The sequence below is a fragment of the Humulus lupulus genome, chromosome 2 (genome assembly GCF_963169125.1).
Source record: "Humulus lupulus chromosome 2, drHumLupu1.1, whole genome shotgun sequence".
Taxonomy (NCBI): Eukaryota; Viridiplantae; Streptophyta; class Magnoliopsida; order Rosales; family Cannabaceae; genus Humulus; species Humulus lupulus.
In genome coordinates, this window is record NC_084794.1 from 194276244 (window position 1) to 194296620 (window position 20377).

Consider the following 20377-nt stretch of genomic DNA (forward strand, 5'->3'; position numbering starts at 1 on the left):
ATAACTACGTCCCATTTTAAGAAAGAAAGCGACTTAAAAGGAATGTTGGTAAACCGAAACAATTGGCCGTTTTTTGGATTTTAACATGGATAAACACAAGTGAAGGCGGCATTTGTTAATAATTTACATACATAAGACTATAATACAAATATAATAAACTAAATGGGATACAAGTTAAACAAAACGCTAGTATCAACAACATTAAAGATAGATTTGAAAACTGAAATGAGATATGGAAACTTAATTTGAAACATTTATTTGGCTTTTGTAACTATTACATGTGAGTTTATCACAAACGGTGAGCACAAACTATATAATGTCGGCCAAGGATTCTACTTCTTCATAGCCGTTCCATAATTATCAAGTCCAATTTAAATATAAGGTTTCTTCCTCCATATTTATTTATACTAGAAAATATAATCGTGTTTCGTACAGTCTTTTATAATTATTAAAAAATATATATTTTAAAATATTTTTTTGGTAGATTATTGGGTAAGGATTCATTTTCATCATACTCGTATAACATACTTTTTATATGGACATGTGAGAGCATCTTGACCACAATTTTTTTTCACAATGGTGTTCATTGTATAGCAAATGCAGGTTTTTGAAATTTTTTGAATAATTAAAGTGTTAAAAATAAAATTCAAAAAACTTGTTGTACGTGTTCTTTTATTTTTTTATTATTATTGTCGATCACGATTTTGGCCAACGACGAGTAGACATCAAAACTACAATAAACCTTCAAGAGAAAAATACGACTCTGATCATTTTATAGTGGTTCAACCCCAATTTATTGGTAATAGCCTAATCCACTTGGAGTTGTGATATATATCCTACACTTAAGATCATATGAACTTGAGTCAACTGAGTTTCTTAAGTGTAAGTAGAAAAATACATAGTTTCTCTCTCTAAACTCTCTCAGAAAATGCCCCAAGAATACCCCAAGTAACAGTCGCAAAGTCTCAAAACTAGAGAGTTTTTCTCAGTCTAAAAAGATCTGATCCCCCCAAATGATGCCATGAACCATTTATTTATAGGCTCATGGATCATACATCAAATATCGCCCTTTGACCGGGTCCTTGATTCTTCTAACAGACTTTAATTAATAAAATATAAATGAATTTAAATTACAATAATATAGCTATTATTCCGGGATATCTGAGAGATTCCCGGGGCAGTTGAGAATGATTCGGGTTGAAGCTATTACTAAGGACATAAGCAAGCACCTCTCATCTGCAAAGTACACCTCTAGCACACCTCTGGTCGGTATAGGCAAAGAACTCCTCTAGCACACCTCTGGTCTAGGATGACACATCTCTGGTCTAGCAAAACACTTTACTAGTCGGGCAAAACAAATGACTGGTCGGCCAAAACAAATGATTGGTCGGCCAAAACAAGCGACTGGTCGGCCAAAACGACTGACTGGTCGGCCAAAACAGATGACTGGTCGGTCAAAACGACTGACTGGTCGGCCAAACTCCTAACTGGTCAATCAAAAATCTTTACTGGTCGAACAAAAATTCTATATGGTCGGTCCGATCACTTTATCACAACTCCGAAGATCCAACACATTTATTGACTATTAATGTGCCATTTACTGCCCATGCATTTCCACTTGTCACTTCTGATTGTTACGTCATCGAACTGAAATTCTGGAGATACCAATTATTATTATCATTATTATACGTTTTGCGTGATTTTTTTTATATAAAGTTTAAATTATGTATAAGAAAATTAATTTTTTGTGTAAAACTTATTTTGGTCGATTACCCGTTTGAACCTTTTATTTTTAAAAATTAACTTTTAGATCTCATGTTTTGTCAAAATCTTAAATATAGGAATGGATAGATCGATTATTTGAACACTGTACATTGGCCGATTACTCGTTTTGACCCTTTATTTTTAAAAATTAACCTTTGGACCATGTATTTATTGAAAATGTTCAAAATTCTTCATAAAAATTAAATTATATATATAATTTATGTTTTTTGTAAGGGTTCACACTATTTTGAACCTTGAATTTTAGTCGATTACCCATTGGGACCTTTATTTTTTAAATTGAACTTGTGGATCTCAAGTTTTGTCAAAAGATTAAAAATAGGAATATATAGATCGGTTATTTGAACACTATATTTTCGCCGATTACTCGTTTTGATTCTTTATTTTTAAAAATTAACCTTTGAACCATGTATTTAGTCAAAATGTTAAAAATTCTTTATAAGAAGTAAATTATATAAATATATATAATTATCTATATAATTTATGTTTTATATAAGAGTTCACACCATTTTTAACTTTATATTTTAGTTTATTACCCATTTGGACTCTTTATTTTTTAAAATTAACTTGTGGACCTTGTGTTTTGTCAAATGTTGATTACTCGTTTGAATCATTTATAGTTGAAAATTAACATTTGGATCTCTTGTTTTGTCAAAAAGTTGAAAATACAAATAGATAGATTATTTATTTATTTATTTATTTATTATATATAGATATTTTTAATTGACATCTATTATTATTATTAAAATGAGAAAAAAAATAGATAGAATTTTTTCCTTAATTAATTAATAGCCATAAATTAAAAAAGTAAAATAAAAAAAGAGAAAAGTTCACGGTTATTTATATTTAATTAAACAGTTGATGTAATTAAATATCTAATCAAATTTTAATTCAAATTAAAAAATGTGAAAAAAGAAGAAAATAGAAAAGGTGCTTTTGAGCAATTTTAGAATGCCACATCATATAAATCTATTAGAAAATGCATAAATTTTTTATAATAATTTTAAATATCTATTTAAGGTAATTTTATATTTGTTTGATGAATATTATAATTTGAATTTATACATTTTGTAATTCAACTATATATATTTAACGTAATTTTTGTTTAATTAATTTTATAATTTATATAATGTGAATGAGAAATCTATACCTTTTGTAATTCCTCCATTTTTTTTAAGTTATGCTCTAATAGTAAAATTGTATAAAAAAAAATATCTAATTAATCAATTATTTGTATCTCTCTCCTTTCAAGAAATTAATATAATGTATAATAGCATTCGAAAAGCAAGAGATGTGAAAAAATTAAGCTAACAAACAATATTAACATCAATTGTCATAATTATATACTTTTTAATTCATAATATGTTCCTTGTTTCTAAAAAATATTTTTTGTGCTTCACATCAACCTCCGCATCTTTTGTTGCTGCTGAAATGTCCACTAAATTACAATCTAGAAAACATTTTTTTTACTATAGTGAATAATTTTTTTTTAATTTTTACATTATTATAATCTATTTAAAATGAATAAAAAATTAGATTGAATAAGAAAATAAATAGAGTGCTTTGGAACAATTTTAGTTTTTTAAACTTGTAAAATAGATAGAGTAAATAATAATATCTTGTAAATATCTTATTTAAATTTTTAAAAAAAGCATGTAACTAATTACATTTTTTTTAAATTACTATATTATTATAATCTATAAAATGAATGAAAAATTAGATTAAATGAGAAAATAGATAAAGTGCTTTGGAGCAATTTTAGTTTTTTAAATGTGTAAAATAAATAAAGTAAATAACAATATCTTATTTAAATTTAAAAAAATATGTAACTACTTACATTTTTTTAAATTACTCTATTATTATAATCTATAAAATGAATAAAAAATTAGATTAAATGAGAAAATAGATAGAGTGTTTTAGAGCAATTTTAGAGTGTCACATTATCTCCTTGAAGCTCTCATTTATAATTACTATATTATTATAATCTATAAAATGAATAAAAAAATTAGATTAAATGAGAAAATAGATAGAGTGTTTTAGATCAATTTTAGAGTGCCACATTATCTCCTTGAAGCTCTCCTTTATATTATATATAGATTCTATTAAATAGATTTTATATATAAAAAAATATGTATTTAACAGTTTTTCCTTGAATTTAACGATTTTTTATTAACGGGATATTACAAATATTTAGTGGAATATTCCTCTAAAACTAATTAAAAATAAATATTTATTAATTATCTTATTATAAATTTAAATATTATAATTATCATTATTATAATAATATTTAATATAAAACTAGATATTTAATAATTATATTAATATATGTTCAAATGTTATAAAATATCATTATTAAAATAATATATAATACAAGATTAAACAAATACGACTTGCTCTCCCCTTCGCAGGTGGCAAGACCACTCCTTCTCAGGCAACCTACGGCGTCGATTACAGCCAATCTCAACCTGAAACAATACGACAGTTATAGCCGATCTCAATCTGGTTTCACTTATATTTGTTTGTTGATGTGCAGTCAACATAAGATCACCACAAAAAGCAACAATAAATCAACAGTGGTCTCTGATTTTGTGTTGTTTTTATGTTGCAGTCACTGATGTTGTTTTGTTTTTGTGTTGTGGTCTCTGATGTCGTGTTGTTTTTGTGTTGCAAGATCACCACAAAATCAACGGTGGTCTTGGATGGTGGTGTTGCTGATAAAATCTGAAGAAGAAGAAGAAGAAAGAATGAAAGAAAGAAAAAAAAGAAAGAAAGAGATGGAGAGAGAGGTGTTGGGCACAAAAGACAAAAAAGAAAGATCAGAAGGAAAAAAGTAAAAAAAAAAAAAACACTACAAGATGTCAAAAACTCATAAATGTTTGACAAGCTTTATCCAGCTTGTTTTTTATTGAAATAAACAAATATTAATAATATTTTTTAACTGTACAACCCATCTCCCACTTTTTTTTATTTTTTGAAATAGAATTTTTATCTCTCTCTCTCTATTTGCATCATGCACTTCTATCTCATCAATATTATATTATTATTTTAGAATGCTTTACAACTGTTTGCAAGTGCTCCTCGAGACTTACAGTTAGTTTTTAATTTTTTGAATAATTTATCATACAGTTTATACCATGTTGTTGCACCATTTCCATCATTTATAAACATTACTTACAGTTTGTTTTATTATGCTGCTCTTAAGATGTTTTGGTGTTCTTTTTATATATATAAAAAAACATAACTATTTAAAAAAAACAACTTAACATTGATAATAAAACTTGTCTAAAATCACATATGCATTACCTAACTAAAAGATTGATATATATATATATATATTCTTACATAATCCTGAATTTTATAAACAAAACAAAAAATGCATTCATATGATGCACATCACAGATAAACAAAATTAAAAAAAACACACACACACACACACAACAAAACTCAATAAATATCATAAAAACAACTAAACTACAACAACAGACAAACTACAAAACAACTCCAACATCTAAAGATTCACAATCATTCCTGAAAGATGACTTCAAAGCTACTCCAGGCTGGGCACTCCTCTTTTGAATATCACGAGTAACTTTAATCTTAGGAACTAATTGCACAACATCTAACTTAGGAACATCAATACTCATTGCAACCTGACTGCAACATCAAAACAACTAATTAATAAAAACACAACAATCAATGTCAACATTACCACTTGCTTCTTTGACAAAAGTACTCAACAAAGAACAGTACAAAAACACTGCAATCACTACAGAACAACATAGAAACAACTTATAACTAATCAAAAAATGAAAAATCAACAAACCAGAATAAAACTTGAAACATAAATAACATTTAATAGATACTTGTTTATCTTCTTGCTCAGAAAAATCCTAAAACAACACCCCAGCACAACCCAAACATTGAAAGAGCCCAACACAAACCCTAAAATAACACTTAATAAAATAAAAAAAATAAACACACCAAAATAATTATAAAAACTAACACTAAAGATCATATCTCAATCATTCAAGAATTATATCAAATACATTGCAAGCATAATGAAAAATAGCACTAATATATACAAAAATAGAACAAACAAACCAAAAAAACAAAGGTAACATAGACATAAAAAGCATCAAAACAACAAAATACACTAACAAGTAAGGGAATAAAAAATCAAATTAACAAAAAATCAAAAAAACGAAAAAACGAAAAAACGAAAAAATGATAGCATCATTGTTGGCACGCAAGATGATGTGGTGATCAGAATTGAGGAGGACGAGCTTAGGCATGGAGGTGATGGAAGAAGAAGAGAGAAAAATTGTATAAAAAGAATAGTCATTTTTGGCACTTTATGTAAAATTCTCTTTAATAATTATATTAATATAAATTCAAATGTCATAAAATATTATTAACAAGGCTATATTGGGGTAGTTTTTTGGATTTTTATTAATTTTTTTCTATTAAAAATGGCAAAATTCAAATTTTTTCTTGTGAAACATGTCAAGTTGCAAACCTTTTTGTCAAAAATAACACTTCGATATGTCGGTCTTATTGAATCTACATAACACTCTATGTAGTAGAGTTATGCAATTAAAGCTACGTTTAATAAAAAAAATGATAATTGTAATGCCCTACTACCCTGGGACCATTACGGTGTGCATTTTAAATAGTGTTAAACTCGTTAATCGAGTCATTTGGCCATAATCGTGTAACTAAGTATGATTAGCGGTTTAGGGTCAAAATATTTGGTTAAGATACAACGTTTCACTAAAACGTTTACTCTATACATTGGGATCCCAAAATATAGTTTAAAGGTTAGTTACAAGAAAATATTTACAACCAGCCGACCTAAGCAGCAAAATAGGGTTTAACCCTAGTTCCTCTTTAAACCCTCGGCCGTGGCGGTCGAGCAGCCGCATATGTACACATCGTCACCTAAGCTCTCCAACTCAAGGATGGTCCAGCTTTCTTTTGCCTTTACCTGCACCACATAGCACCCATGAGCCGAAGCTCAGCAAGAAAACTCAATATGCTCATGAACAGTAATAACATGTTACTAAATCATAATAGGCATGCCTAGCAATAATAGCCATATTCATGCATGCAAATAAGTCCAGATAATGATGGTGGATCATGCCCTCCTTTGTGGACAACTATCAAGTCAATCCTAATCAGATTAGTGATTAACACTTTGAGATTCTGATAATCATGCTGGGGCTTGTAGCCCAAATCAGATGAGTGATTTAACACTTTGAGATTCTAATAATCATGATGTGGCGTGTAGCCCTAATCAGATGAGTGATTAACACTTGAGATTCTGATAATCATGCTGGGGCTTGTAGCCCTAATCAGATGAGTGATTTAACACTTGAGATTCTGATAATCATGCTGGGGCGTGTAGCCCTAATCAGATGAGTGACTGATGAGTAAGTCACTAACTTAAATCAGATGAGTGACTGATGAATAAGTCACTAACTTAAACCAGATTAGTGATTATGGAGTCACAAACTTGAATTAGATGAGTGACTGATGAGTGAGTTACTAATTTGGGCTCCGCACCCTTATCCATGTGACGATGCAGTTACTTGGGCCTTTGGCCCTGGCTCTAAGTAACTAGCCATTAGGCTAGACAAGCGCTTTTAGTTTTCATCGAACTTGAGGTCGGTCAGGCATTAATGCTCATGATGAGTCATTCAATGCTTATGTTGATTAGATATAATCATTTTGGCTTGTGTTGAGCACATCAGTGCCTTTCTTGACTCTTAAGCTAATACCATACGGCTCGTGCCGATTTCTGACTCATGGATCAGTGCCATACACAAGTAAGCAATGTAACCAGACATATATCATATGTTGATTAGTGCCCAAAAATACACATTTATTGATTTTAATAGTCAAAATAAATTAAGTTTTAATTAATATTTTCATCGAATTAATATGATTAAATTTATAAATGAAAATATTTAATTTTAATTTAGTTTGTTTTATTTTGTAGGATTTAATTAGTATTTTTGGCACTTGGAAACAAAGAAAAAAGAAATAAATAAAATTGAAGAAAGAAAAAGAAATGTGGCATTTTTGAAGTGAAGAAGCCCACTATTCGGCCCAAGCCCAGCAGAAATAGCCTTTTTCTCCTTGCCCAGCCGCCAGGTGTCATCGTCACAGTCCACCACGCGTCGCCTAGGTGCCCAGTTACTGCCTCCAGCTTGCGCCACCTGTCCGAGCCATTTTCAGCTTCCCCCAGTGTCAAGCCTCCAACGCCCAATGTAGCAAAGCCCAGCCTAGCTGAAGCCCAACACACATTCCAGCAGGCCCAACATAATCAACCTCAAGCCTAATCCGAAGCGATCTGCCTTCTCCTCCTGCGTTGACCCAGTCAACCAAGCAATCCATCTCACAGCCAGCCGCCCATGTGTCTTCTTCCCATTGGTTGCTGCGCCTGGTCAATGGACCAGCTACCACCACCCACCCATGAGCCCAATCTTCTAAGCACTTTGGGCCTTGCACATTTTCACTTTGAGCTTTAAAGCTCATCTTTTTTTGGTGTTTTAGAAAAAGGGTATTTTGATCATACACCAAAATAACTAGGTTAATATTTATAATAAGATTTGATTTTTCAAAATCATATTTTATTATTAATATTTCAGATTTATTTTGTAAATCCCAAATTGTTGTTTAATTTCTTTTTAGTCATTTTCTCCCTCTATAAATAGGAACTCTTCCTTCACAGTTTCTATGTAATTTTTAGGTAGCAAAACTCTACCAAACTTTAGTCTCATCTCTCATATTTTCTCTCTAGAATTTCATGAGGATGTCTAGCATAATAGGCTAACCTTCTTAGGAAGGTTAGGATGATCATATATGCACTATAACTTTATTTGGTATTTTTTATTCACCATGTGCTTCAAGTTTATATATTTGAGTGATTTATTTTCTTTCATCTCTATTTCTTCATCTTATTATCTTTATTTATGTTTACTAATAGTATATAGATTTTGTCAAGCACTTTCTATGTATTATCAAATTAGTGAAAATAATATAGGTAATATCTTTATCATTTTCTCCATCTCATTCATATATATTTACTTTTGCTAAATCTATATAGAATTAGCCATGCTCTTTCTATGTATTTTATAAATAGTAAAAGTAAAATTTGTGTTAGGTTTTATGTCCAATCTTTTATTGCATTATCGCCAATGGTATAATGTCATTTTTAGATTTCTCATAAGATTTATCTCATCATTTCATGGTAAGGAATACTAATCACTTGAATACCTTTTTGTGAAACATATTTGTGCCTCAATGCTAAATCTTCCAAATGAATGGTTGGGATGTGAACTACTCATTTGTGTAATTTTTGTGAGTCAAAGATCCAAATAAATAAGTATGTATATTGGTGACGCTTGATCCTTCCTACTTGTTACCTATTGTTACATCACACTTTATTCTATCTTTATTTCTAATCTTTATTTCTAATCTTTAAATCTCAAAAACAACAAAAATATCACTTGTTCTATTTTCCACATATTATTTATCTCTTAACTTTATTTATTGATTAACTTTATTTCTTTGCCTCCTTGTGGAATCGACCGCCCGATCTATACTACAACCACCGCTTAGTGGATGCACGTTTTGGGCGTTAAACATATGTCAAATATCCAAATGTAGGGCATTTAACATGCATTCTTAACAATCACTATCATAATTATGATCATGCACATTTACAAAGACTCAAGCTCTGATCAATCTCATATTCAATATTCATGTCATGCCCTAATCACATGTTTCTCATGCATCATATGCATCACATACTGGGTGCAGTTTTCTTACCTCTGGTTCTAGCGAGAAATAACAAATCAACGACCCTTTAGAACGATCAATCTTTTGATCCCTTAGTTGTCACCTAGTCATAACCAAATATGGAATCCAATTAATGAAATAAAAAATAAAGGTTCTTGACCTAAACCTCATTCCCGAGACCTCGAATTGTACTCAAACGGTTAGTAGATTCGATTCTGAGCCTTATGAATTGAAACCCCGAGCCAAAAACCCTCAAAAGTGCCCAAAATATGAATTAGGAAAAGCAGGATAGCGCTACAGCGCTGCCCCCCTAGTGCCCCAGCGCTACAACCAGAGCAGTCTGGTCCTGGACAGCGCTGTAGCGCCCTCCCTTGGGAGCTATAGTGCTAGGACCAGGCCGAAACAACCCTGGTTCTTCCTCCTTTGAGTTTTCCAATTTCAACCTTCAATAATTGATCCCAAACCTCATCCAAACATCCAAATGAACCCAAATATCCACTCTACAAGTCCTAGGCATCATAACCCAATCAACCTTTGCCAAAAACTCCCATCACTTCTCAACTATCCAACTCAAAATCCCAACTGAAAACCAAATGAAAACAGAGCAGAAAACCAGAGTTTCAATGGCTAGAAACTTACCTCAAACTCAGAATCACACCCTCTTCAATGGTAGATCATAACCCTGGACCCTCAAGGCTTGGTTCCCTAGCCTGAATCTTCAATTGGGGTTCAAAAATTTCATAGAAAGAAGGAGAGAGGAAGATGAACGGGAGGAAGAAGGGATGATGCTTTGGGATGATGCTCTATTTTGCTTAGCTTTCTACAGCCTTCTCAAGTGATATATATCCCTTAGGTCAAAAGACCAAAATGCCCCCAAGCCTATTTAAAACCCTCAACAGCCACCAAGGGCAAAATCGTCATTTCTCGTCTATCTCGTTAATCATAATTAACGCCCTCCAATTCTCGTTATTCCCAATATTCTCAAATGTTAATAAATCATATCACATTACCCTTTAATTCCCGGTAATGTACTAATCCTCAAATTACCCCGAGACTCACCCCGAGCCCCGAAATTAACCTCGTATGACCAAACTGATAACTTGCATTCAAAGATTGTCTCATGCCGAATGGCTCGAACAAATCCACATTATGATGTGGTCTTACTCATAATTCACCAACATGCATGAAAATATACAAATGTGCCATCAACGAGCCAAATTACCAAAATGCCCTTATAATGAAAAGTTGACTCATATGCATGCATTTATCATCATATAATAATATAATTCACATAAACATGCATATAATCATTTAATAACATAATAAATCAATTATGGTCATCCGGCCTCGTAATCAATGTCTTAAACCTTATTAGGAAATTTTGGTCATTACAATTACCCTTTTTAACATAATTTAAGTTTAGACGATTTTTAACATTTGTTTACTTTGTAGCCTTTAAAATACTTTGAAATATTACAATTAATGTCAACGATTTTTTAAACATTAAATAATATGAACAAAATTTTACAACATATTACACATTACAAAATATACACTTATGAATCGGCATAATTTAGCGTAAATAAATTAAGTATAAATAAAATTGAAAATGTACATTGTGCTTGAATCCGCACAATTTAGCAAAATACGTAAATCAATTCAGTATAAATAAAATTGAAAATGTACAATGTGTTTGAAATTAGTAATTTAAAGCATATTAGCATAATGTAAAGCTATAAAGAATGTTATAATATAATGGGATAGTGTGCTATATGCAACAATTTTTTTAAATCTAAACAAATTCGTCAATAGAGGATTTCAGAATATTGTAGATAAAAATATTTTATTGGTTTATATAAAAGTACAATTTTATTATATTTGAATGTTATAATTATTGTTTGAATTAATTATATAATAATATCAAGAAAATTCTCTACTCATTCATGAGAATATGATTTTGTATTAGTACGATAGAATTAAGATCATATATAATGAATAAAATAGTCAGTAATATATTAAATTAAGGAATTGTAAATCCTAAAATTGGCATATTTTATAGAAATATTTTTTTTATTAAAAGATCAATTTTTGTTTCCCTTATTGTGCTTTTCAAAATTCACTTTCCATTTCTTGTGATTTTTGGAATATTTACAATCCTTATTTAATTGTATTTTATCACAATTTGTTTATAAATGGAAGTAATATTTTGCAAATATTCAGTACTTACTCAAAGTCATTTCAAGAATATTTTTCTATATGTTTTCGTGCAGCTCAAGTTTATAAAAATCAGGTAACTAAATCTTTGTTGTCATTAATTGTTATTTCTATCTTGAGCTTTTTGATCCAACACAGGTATTAGTTGTCTCTACCAAAATTGTATCTATCGGATCATTATCTTCTAAAAAAGGAAATTCTTCATCAAACAAGAATATCTTCAATTATTCTTGCCTTTATTAGGAGATTCTTTCTCAGCCTTTATGAGCACGAAAAATGACTCTATAAATATGGCTCTAAAGGCAGTAAGAAAAAGCAAACTCTTAGATGCATAATTTGTGAGTGTATTGTAATATTTGTGAGAGTTTCTTCTTTGTATTCAAGCTCATAGTATTCACGTGATCTTGTAGAAATATGAGAGTTTAGTTTATGTGGCGAGTTTATACCACGTTCATGAGTGAATACACATTGTAATTTGAACACAACTTTTATAAGTCTTCGGGAGAGGATTTTTACAAGCCTTGCGTCGGGAGGATGCAAGCACTCTCTGGCCATTGAAGAGAGTTCAAGTGATTGAGCGTTTCAATTAAGATCAGATTAGTGAAGAGAAGTACAACAAAGTTGTGGCAAATCTCAAGAGGGAGTCTTGTTTGTTTAAGTCAATATTTTGTACTTGTGATTCTTTATTAATTGGTTTTATTCTCTGGGCGTGGCCCCAGAGAGTAGGTTATCTGAAAGGGTTTCTGAACCTTGTAGAAATATGAGAGTTTAGTTTATGTGGTGAGTTTATACCACGTTCATGAGTGAATACACATTGTAATTTTAACACAACTTTGACAAGTCTTCGGGAGAGGATTTTTACAAGCCTTGCGTCGGGAGGATGCAAGCACTCGCTGGCCATTGAAGGGAGTTCAAGTGGTTGAGCGTTTCAATCAAGATCAGATTAGTGAAGAGAAGTAGAAAATCTCAAGAGGGGGTCTTGTTTTGTTTAAGTCAATATTTTGTACTTGTGATTCTTTATTAATTGGTTTTATTCTCTGGGCGTGGTCCCAAGGAGTAGGTTATCCGAAAGGGTTTCTGAACCTTTTAAAAATTCGTTGTGTTCTTTATTTTTTTGCACTGTCTTTTTATTTTGTTCAGTTTCTGTCGTGACAAGTTCGGATTCTGTCCCGACAGAACCGCAATCTGTTTAAACAGTTATTTACCATTCCGCACTTTAATTAATTTGGTAATTACTAAAAATGGAATTTCAATTGGTATCAGAGCCAGGTTACTCATTTCTGAGTGTGATCTTGGTTTATTCCGTTTGTTGTTCTTGCAATGTCTTTTTTCATAGAAGGAGGCTCCATAACTCGCCCCCCCCCCCCCCTTTACTCAATGATTTGAACTATCCATATTGGAAAGTTAGAATAAGATACTTCATCAAATCTCAAGATGAAAAGGCTTGGAGAGATGTTTTAAGTGGTTGGACTCCTCCAGCAGAAAGCGATGATTTAACTAAGGTAAAATCTGAATTTGATTGGACTAATGCTGAAGATAAACTGTCCAGTTACAATAATAAAGCATTACATGCTATTTTTAATGGTGTTGGTGAAGGTTACATTAAATTGATTTCTTCATATGTTTCGGCCAAAGATGCTTGGCAAATCCTTCAAACTCAATTTGAAGGAACTGCTGATTTCAAGTGTTCTAAGCTTGTTATGCTCACAACAACATATAAAAATTTGAAAATGAAACCCTCACTGAATTTTATGAGAAATTGTCAGATATTGCTAACGAATATTTTGCTCTTGGTGAAAAACTTGAAGAGAATGTTTTGGTTCGAAAAATTGTTAGAGTTCTCCCTGATAGGTTTCAGACAAAGCTAACTGCAATTGAAGAAGCAAAAGATCAAGACAAAATAAAATTAGAAGAATTGATGGGTTCACTCCGAACTTTTGAACTAAACCAACAAATTAGACAAAAAGGTAAGACAGAAGAAATCAAGGAGAAATCTATTGCCTTGAAATCTTCTAAAGAAAAGAAGGAAAGTTCGAATGAAGAGATGGCTCTATTGACAAAAAAATTTCAAAAATACATAAAGAAATTGGGAAACAAAAAGGTCATATCCAAAAACCCAAAAGGTAATTTTTCTAAACCCTTTGAGACTAATAAAAAGGGTATTTAGTGCATGGAATGTGAAGGATTTTAACACATTCAATCTGAGTGTGCAAATACCTTAAAGAAAAAGAAAGTCATGACACCCACATGGAGTGATCAAGACTCTGAACAGAGTGATGAGGAGGAAAATAGTGTTGCCTTAACCTTTGTTTACAAAGGTATGGTTTTCTTTTCAGTTGATTACAAGGATGTGTTTTTCCTTAATAATTCTGTTCAGAATAATGAGAATTTTGACATTGATTCTTATTATTCTGACTTAGATGATGAGTCATTAAAAGAGTCTTATAAAATAATGTATGATCAATGGCTAAAAGTTTTCTCTGAGAATCGTGTAATGGCTAGCAATAATAAAAAATTTGTTGAAAAATTTAAAGAACTTGAGATGATTATTGCTTCCAAAAATGATGAAATTAATTCTTTAAGTAAAGAAATTGATCTTTTGCAAAAAGGTTTCAAAATGCTTAATCCTAGATATAGAATATTGGATGATATTTTCTCTACAGGAAAAAAGCCTAGTGATTACAGTGGATTACGATCTAATGGATCTGAATCCTCAAGAAAAATAGTTTTTGTAAAATCCATGAATTATCCGACTGTTGTGCCAACTAACTGTTTTGCAGGAACAAATAACTTCGTAGAGACCACGAATTTGTCATCTGTTCCAACAGATCTACAACTAAAGAAAATTTCTCCAAAAAGAAACATTATACAAATTGTACCATTTTGTCATTTTTGTGGGATGAAAGGACACATAAGACCTAGGTGCTTTTCTCTGTTAAATTTGTTTAAAAAGAATTATGTTAAACACTTTGGTAGTATGAATCAATTCTTGTCCAAAAGAAATACAAATAAAAAATAATATGGGTCAAGAAAGTTAACTCTATTTGCTTGGCTACTTTTACCTGTCATAAAATGCATGCATCTAGTTCATGGTACTTTGATAGCGGTTGTTCAAGACATAAGACAGGTAATGCCAACATACTTACCAACTTTAAATCCTTGAAGTGTGGAGTGGTAACATTTGGGGATGGAATGACATAAAATATTTTAGGTAAAGGTACTCTAAACAGTGAAGGGTTACAAAACTGAAAAATGTGCTTCTTGTTGATGGGCTGAAAGCCAACTTAATTAGCATAAGTCAAATTTGTGACCAAGGTTTTCTTGTTAATTTTTTGCATGATGAGTGTAATGTTGTAAATCAAAATGGTGACATTGTTCTCAAAGGTTCTCGTTCTTTGGATAATTGTTACACACTCACACAAAAATTCACATGTCATGCATCTTCATCAAGTTTTAATAATACTGACTTGTGGCATGAAAAACTTGGACATATAAATTTCAAAAACTTGAAAAAAAAATTGCTAATGCAGGTCTCATCCGTGGTATACCCAAGTTGGGTAAAGAATCGCTTAGTAAGTGTGAATCATGTCAATTAGGAAAACAGTTGAAAATTCCCCATAAAGCATTATCTGATATTAATACTTCAAAAATGTTAGAATTATTGCATATGGATCTCATGGGTCCTATACGGGTTGAAAGTATTAATGGTAAGAGATACATTTTGTATGTGTGGATGATTTTTCTAGATTTACTTGGGTAGATTTCTTAAGAGAAAAGTCAGATATTTTTGAAGCTTTTCAAACTCTATGCACAAGACTTAGAGTTGAAAAAAATTGTAACATTGGAAAGATTGTAAGAATACGAAGTGATCATGGTAAGGAGTTTGAAAATTCTGTTTATGATGAATATTGTAAATCTTTTAGAATTTTGCATGAATTTTATGCTTCTAAAACCCCTGAACAAAATGGGGTAGTGGAACGGAAAAATCATACTTTGCAGGAAATGGCCAGAGTTATGTTAAATAGCAAAAAACTCACAAAGAAATTATGGGCTGAAGCAATTAATACAGCTTGTTACACAATTAATCTTGTTTTTCTGCATCCAGGTACAAATAAAACTCCTTATGAAATCTGGAAAGGTAGAAAACCCAATGTCAATTATTTTCATGTATTTGGTTATCTGTGTTATATTCTTAGAGATCGTGAGAATCTGGACAAATTTGATGCGAAAAGCGATGTGGGGGGTTTTTCTTGGATATTCCACCAATAGTAGGGCTTATCGTGTTTATAACATGAGAACCCAAACTATTATGGAATCAGCTAATGTGATTGTAGATGATTTAAAAGATTTTTCTGAGTACTCCCATTAGGAGGAAATTGACAGGCTCATTGATGTTCAACATCATAAAGAAATGGCAGATCTAATAGCACAACCTTCGGAGGCGACAACAGCCACTGCTGATGTATCAAACGCTAAATCTATCTAAATAACAACTGGACAAACAGAGAAGGAAAATCCAATTATTTCCTCTGACTCCGTTCAAAAAGAACCATCAACCAGAGTAAAAAAGAATCAACCTTCTGATCTTATTTTGGGAAATCTTGAAGAGAGTATGGTCACTCGAAAGAGGTATGTAAACTTGGTTCAATTTGTTTGTTTTACTTCTACATTGGAACCAAAAAAAGTGAAGGAAGCCTTAAATGATGAATCATTGATCAATGTTATGCAAGAAGAGCTAGATCGATTCAAAAGGAATGAGGTATGGATCCTTGTCCCTAGACCGAGTCGTACTAATGTTATAGGTACAAAGTGGATATTTAAAAATAAAATTGATAAATTTGGGACCATAATAAGAAATAAAGCTAGACTAGTTGCACAGGGGCACACTAGTTGCCCATGTTGCAAGATTTGAATCCATAAGATTATTACTAGCTATTTCATGTGTTCTTTGTTTTAAATTGTTCCAAATGGATGTAAAATCCGCCTTTTTAAATGGATTTTTGAATGAAAAAGCTTATGTGGAACAACCCAAAGGGTTTGAGGATCCTTACAATCCTAATCATGTTTTTAAATTGCAAAAAGCTTTGTATGGGTTGAAACAAGCCCCACGGGCTTGGTATGAGAGACTAACTCATTTTTTGGTCTCAAAGGGGTACAAGAGAGGGGGAGTAGACAAAATACTTTTTATAAAAAAATGTTGATGAAAATATTATGATAGCACAAATTTATGTTGATGATATAGTGTTTGGTTCTCCTAATGATTCTCTAGTGTAGGAATCTGTGAAACAAAAGCAGGAAGAGTTTGAGATGAGCATGGTAGGAGAACTCAATTTTTTCTTAGGACTTCAAGTGAAGCAGTCTGATGAGGGAATTTTCATTTCACAAAGCAAGTATGCAAGAAATTTAGTGAAAAGATTTGGCCTCAATGCATCTAAACCTGCTAAAACTCCAATGGGTACTACGGTCAAATTATCTAAAGATGAGAATGGGAAGAAAGTTGATCCAACTCTTTATAGGAGTATGATTGGGAGTCTCCTATACTTAACTGCCAGTAGCCCTGACATCAGTTACAGTGTTGGAGTGTGCGCTCGTTTCCAAGGGAACCCCATGGAGTCTCATGTGACTGCTGTAAAAAGAATTATTTGTTACATCAATAATACTCTTGATTTAGGCATTTGGTACTCCAAAAAAAAACAAATTCTAACCTTGTGTGTTATAGTGATGCAGATTGGGCAGGAAACACTGATGATCGCAAAAGTACAATTGGTGGTTGTTTTTACTTAGGAAACAATTTGGTCTCCTGGCATAGTAAAAAACAAAACTCCATCTCCTTGTCAACAGCCGAAGCTGAGTACGTTGCTGCTGGAAGCTATTGTACTCAACTTTTGTGGATGATACAAATGTTGGCAGACTATGGGTTTGATATTAAAACTTTAACCATTTTTTGTGATAATACAAGTGCTATTAATATCTCCAAAAATCCTGTTCAGCACTCTCGCACCAAACATATTGACATTCGTCATCATTTTATTAGGGAACTTGTTGAAAACAAAACATTGATTTTAGAATATGTTGAGACTAACAAACAAATTGCAGATATTTTTACTAAAGCTTTAGACACAGTCAGATTCGATTCCCTCAGGAAATCCTTGGGGGTTTGTTTTATTTGAAATTGCCAATAAATTGATTATCTTGCCTTGCATATGTGTTTGTGTAAATCTCTTGTCTTGTTTGGAAGAAATTTGATGAGCATATTTTTTTTATTTTAGAAAATGAACGTTATAAGTCTTATACTTTGTTAGGAATAAAAAACCATATTTGAAAAATTATAGACCATCCAGTTTATATTTGATCAAATCATTATGTTTGTATGCGCATTCCTTAATCCAGTTTCTTTTTCAGGCTCCATTTTGGAAAAGAGCTACCTATACTGATGTGTGAAAGTCGACACTGAGTAAGTTGGTACCAGGTAATTAGCAATTATATTGGATGATACTCTACCAGTGTAAAGGGCTACCATCAGTATAAGAGTTATAGCCTCCATTGTGGTTACAATTTGAAAAAGGCTACAATTTCCAAATATGGGCAATGACCCTATCTTTAAAAGGCCAAAAAGAAATGCCAAATTTATTACACATGCACACACACATGCCTGTTGACTAGAGTGTGTAAGATGGTTGTAAGGCTCATACATATAATGAATTGATTAAAATATGTTTTGTGATTGGTATATTTTTCGAATTATGGTCACTTAGTATTTGAATTATAACTCATTTCTCTAGTTTGTGAAAATTATGGTTATCTTGTTTCTTTTGAATAGGACTTGACATTTACATGGACACATATGGTATGGCAATTTACATTCTATTTTTGGCAATTTTTAAAAAAAAATAATGATAAAATCTGTTTTGGACCGTGTACTTATAAAAAAAAGGTTTGAAAAATTATTTGATGCAATTTATTTGTTTTATCTCAATATATTCTAAAATATTCAAAAAGTTTCCAATTTTGAGGTGTGAAAGAATTTGTTTTAAAAAGGGAGATATTTTGGCATTTATCACATAAAATCCAGTTACCCATTTTTGGTTACCCATTTTTGAACTTGCCTCATTTGTGCACCGAATACTCTATATATTCAGATTCACTTTGGTTGTTTCATACTCACTGTTTTCTTGTTTGTCTCTCTCACTTATAACCAAAGTGTTTAGGCTTTTTTCATTGTGTGTTTCACTTGTTTCATTCTTAGCAGCCATGAAGACTCGAGGCTGTGGTTCATCTTCCAAATTTGTGAAGTCTCAGCAGGAGACAGTTCCTGAGTCAGTTCCCACTGCCACTCCTCCCGTCCCAGCATCAACCCCTGCTGTCTCGCCTCCTACAGGCCGTCGACCTAAAACCACAGCAAGAAAGAAGGTTCTTGCTCTTCCGGGTCCTATAGGATCTACCGTAATTGGAGCTTCAAGTAAAGGAGTTACTTTTCCCAACCTCGATGCTCAGCCAAACCAAGCCTCGGCGGTTCCACTCGCCTCTTCTGAAGGTCAAATAAAAGCCAAACCTGCCTTGACTACAAGTCATTCTCAATCAATCTCCACTGAAGTTGTGTTTGATCCATCTGATCCATGACTCTGAATCGTCGTTATCTCCTGATGTTTTGACCCCCAAGGCAAAGGGCAAATGCAAGACCAAAGCTGTTGGAACAAAGAAAGGCAAGAAGGCCAAAGTGGCTCCATCAAAAGGTACTAGCTCCATCTCTGATTCAGCTCCTTTATCCTGATTTAAATTGAAGGAAAAAATCAACCCTCCTCCTTGCACGTCATCGGAGGATGTTTCTCCTGAAATGGAAGACTCACTGCCTGAGTTGGACCCTTCCCTGACCGAGCCAAATCCTGAAGTTCCTCTTGATGATTTGGTGGAGGAGACTAAATATGAAGAAGACCCATCAGAAGCTTCTCCTATTGCATCTAACCCAAAGGGCACCACACCATTGGCATTTCCCGAATTGTCTTCCAAACTCCCTAAACAAAAAGGTGCTCCTGTCCGTACCTCAGGTTTTTTCAAAGCTCATTCTCCCACTTTATGCTTTAATGATAATGAGAAAAACATGCAATTTTATGAGCATCATCACTTTATTAGTGAGTGTAATTTCCTCTTTGCTCTTCATCGTGTTTTTGGGGTCTTACTTACTTTAGAGGAAAGGGGTTGGTTGTGATTGTTGTCTCGGTTTGATGGGTTTGTGCCTCGGGTTGTTAAGGAATTTTATGCAAATTTGAATGATGAGTTGTTAGACCAGTCTTCTTTTATGTTTCATAAAGTGTATGTTAGGGGACATTGGTATAAGTTTACTCCTACTAAAATTGCTAAGGTCCTCAATCTCGTTCCTGTTGAGATTGATGATTCTATTGAGTTTGTAAAGGATCAAGTCTTGTCTGAGTTGGTTGGTTAAGCTATGGTGTGGGAACCAAGCACCTCTCTACGAGTCTCAGATCTCACTCACTATCATGGTGCTCTTTTCAAATTTGTAATGTTTAATTGGATGCCTACCACTCATTCATCGACCATCACTCAAGACATGGCTTTTCTA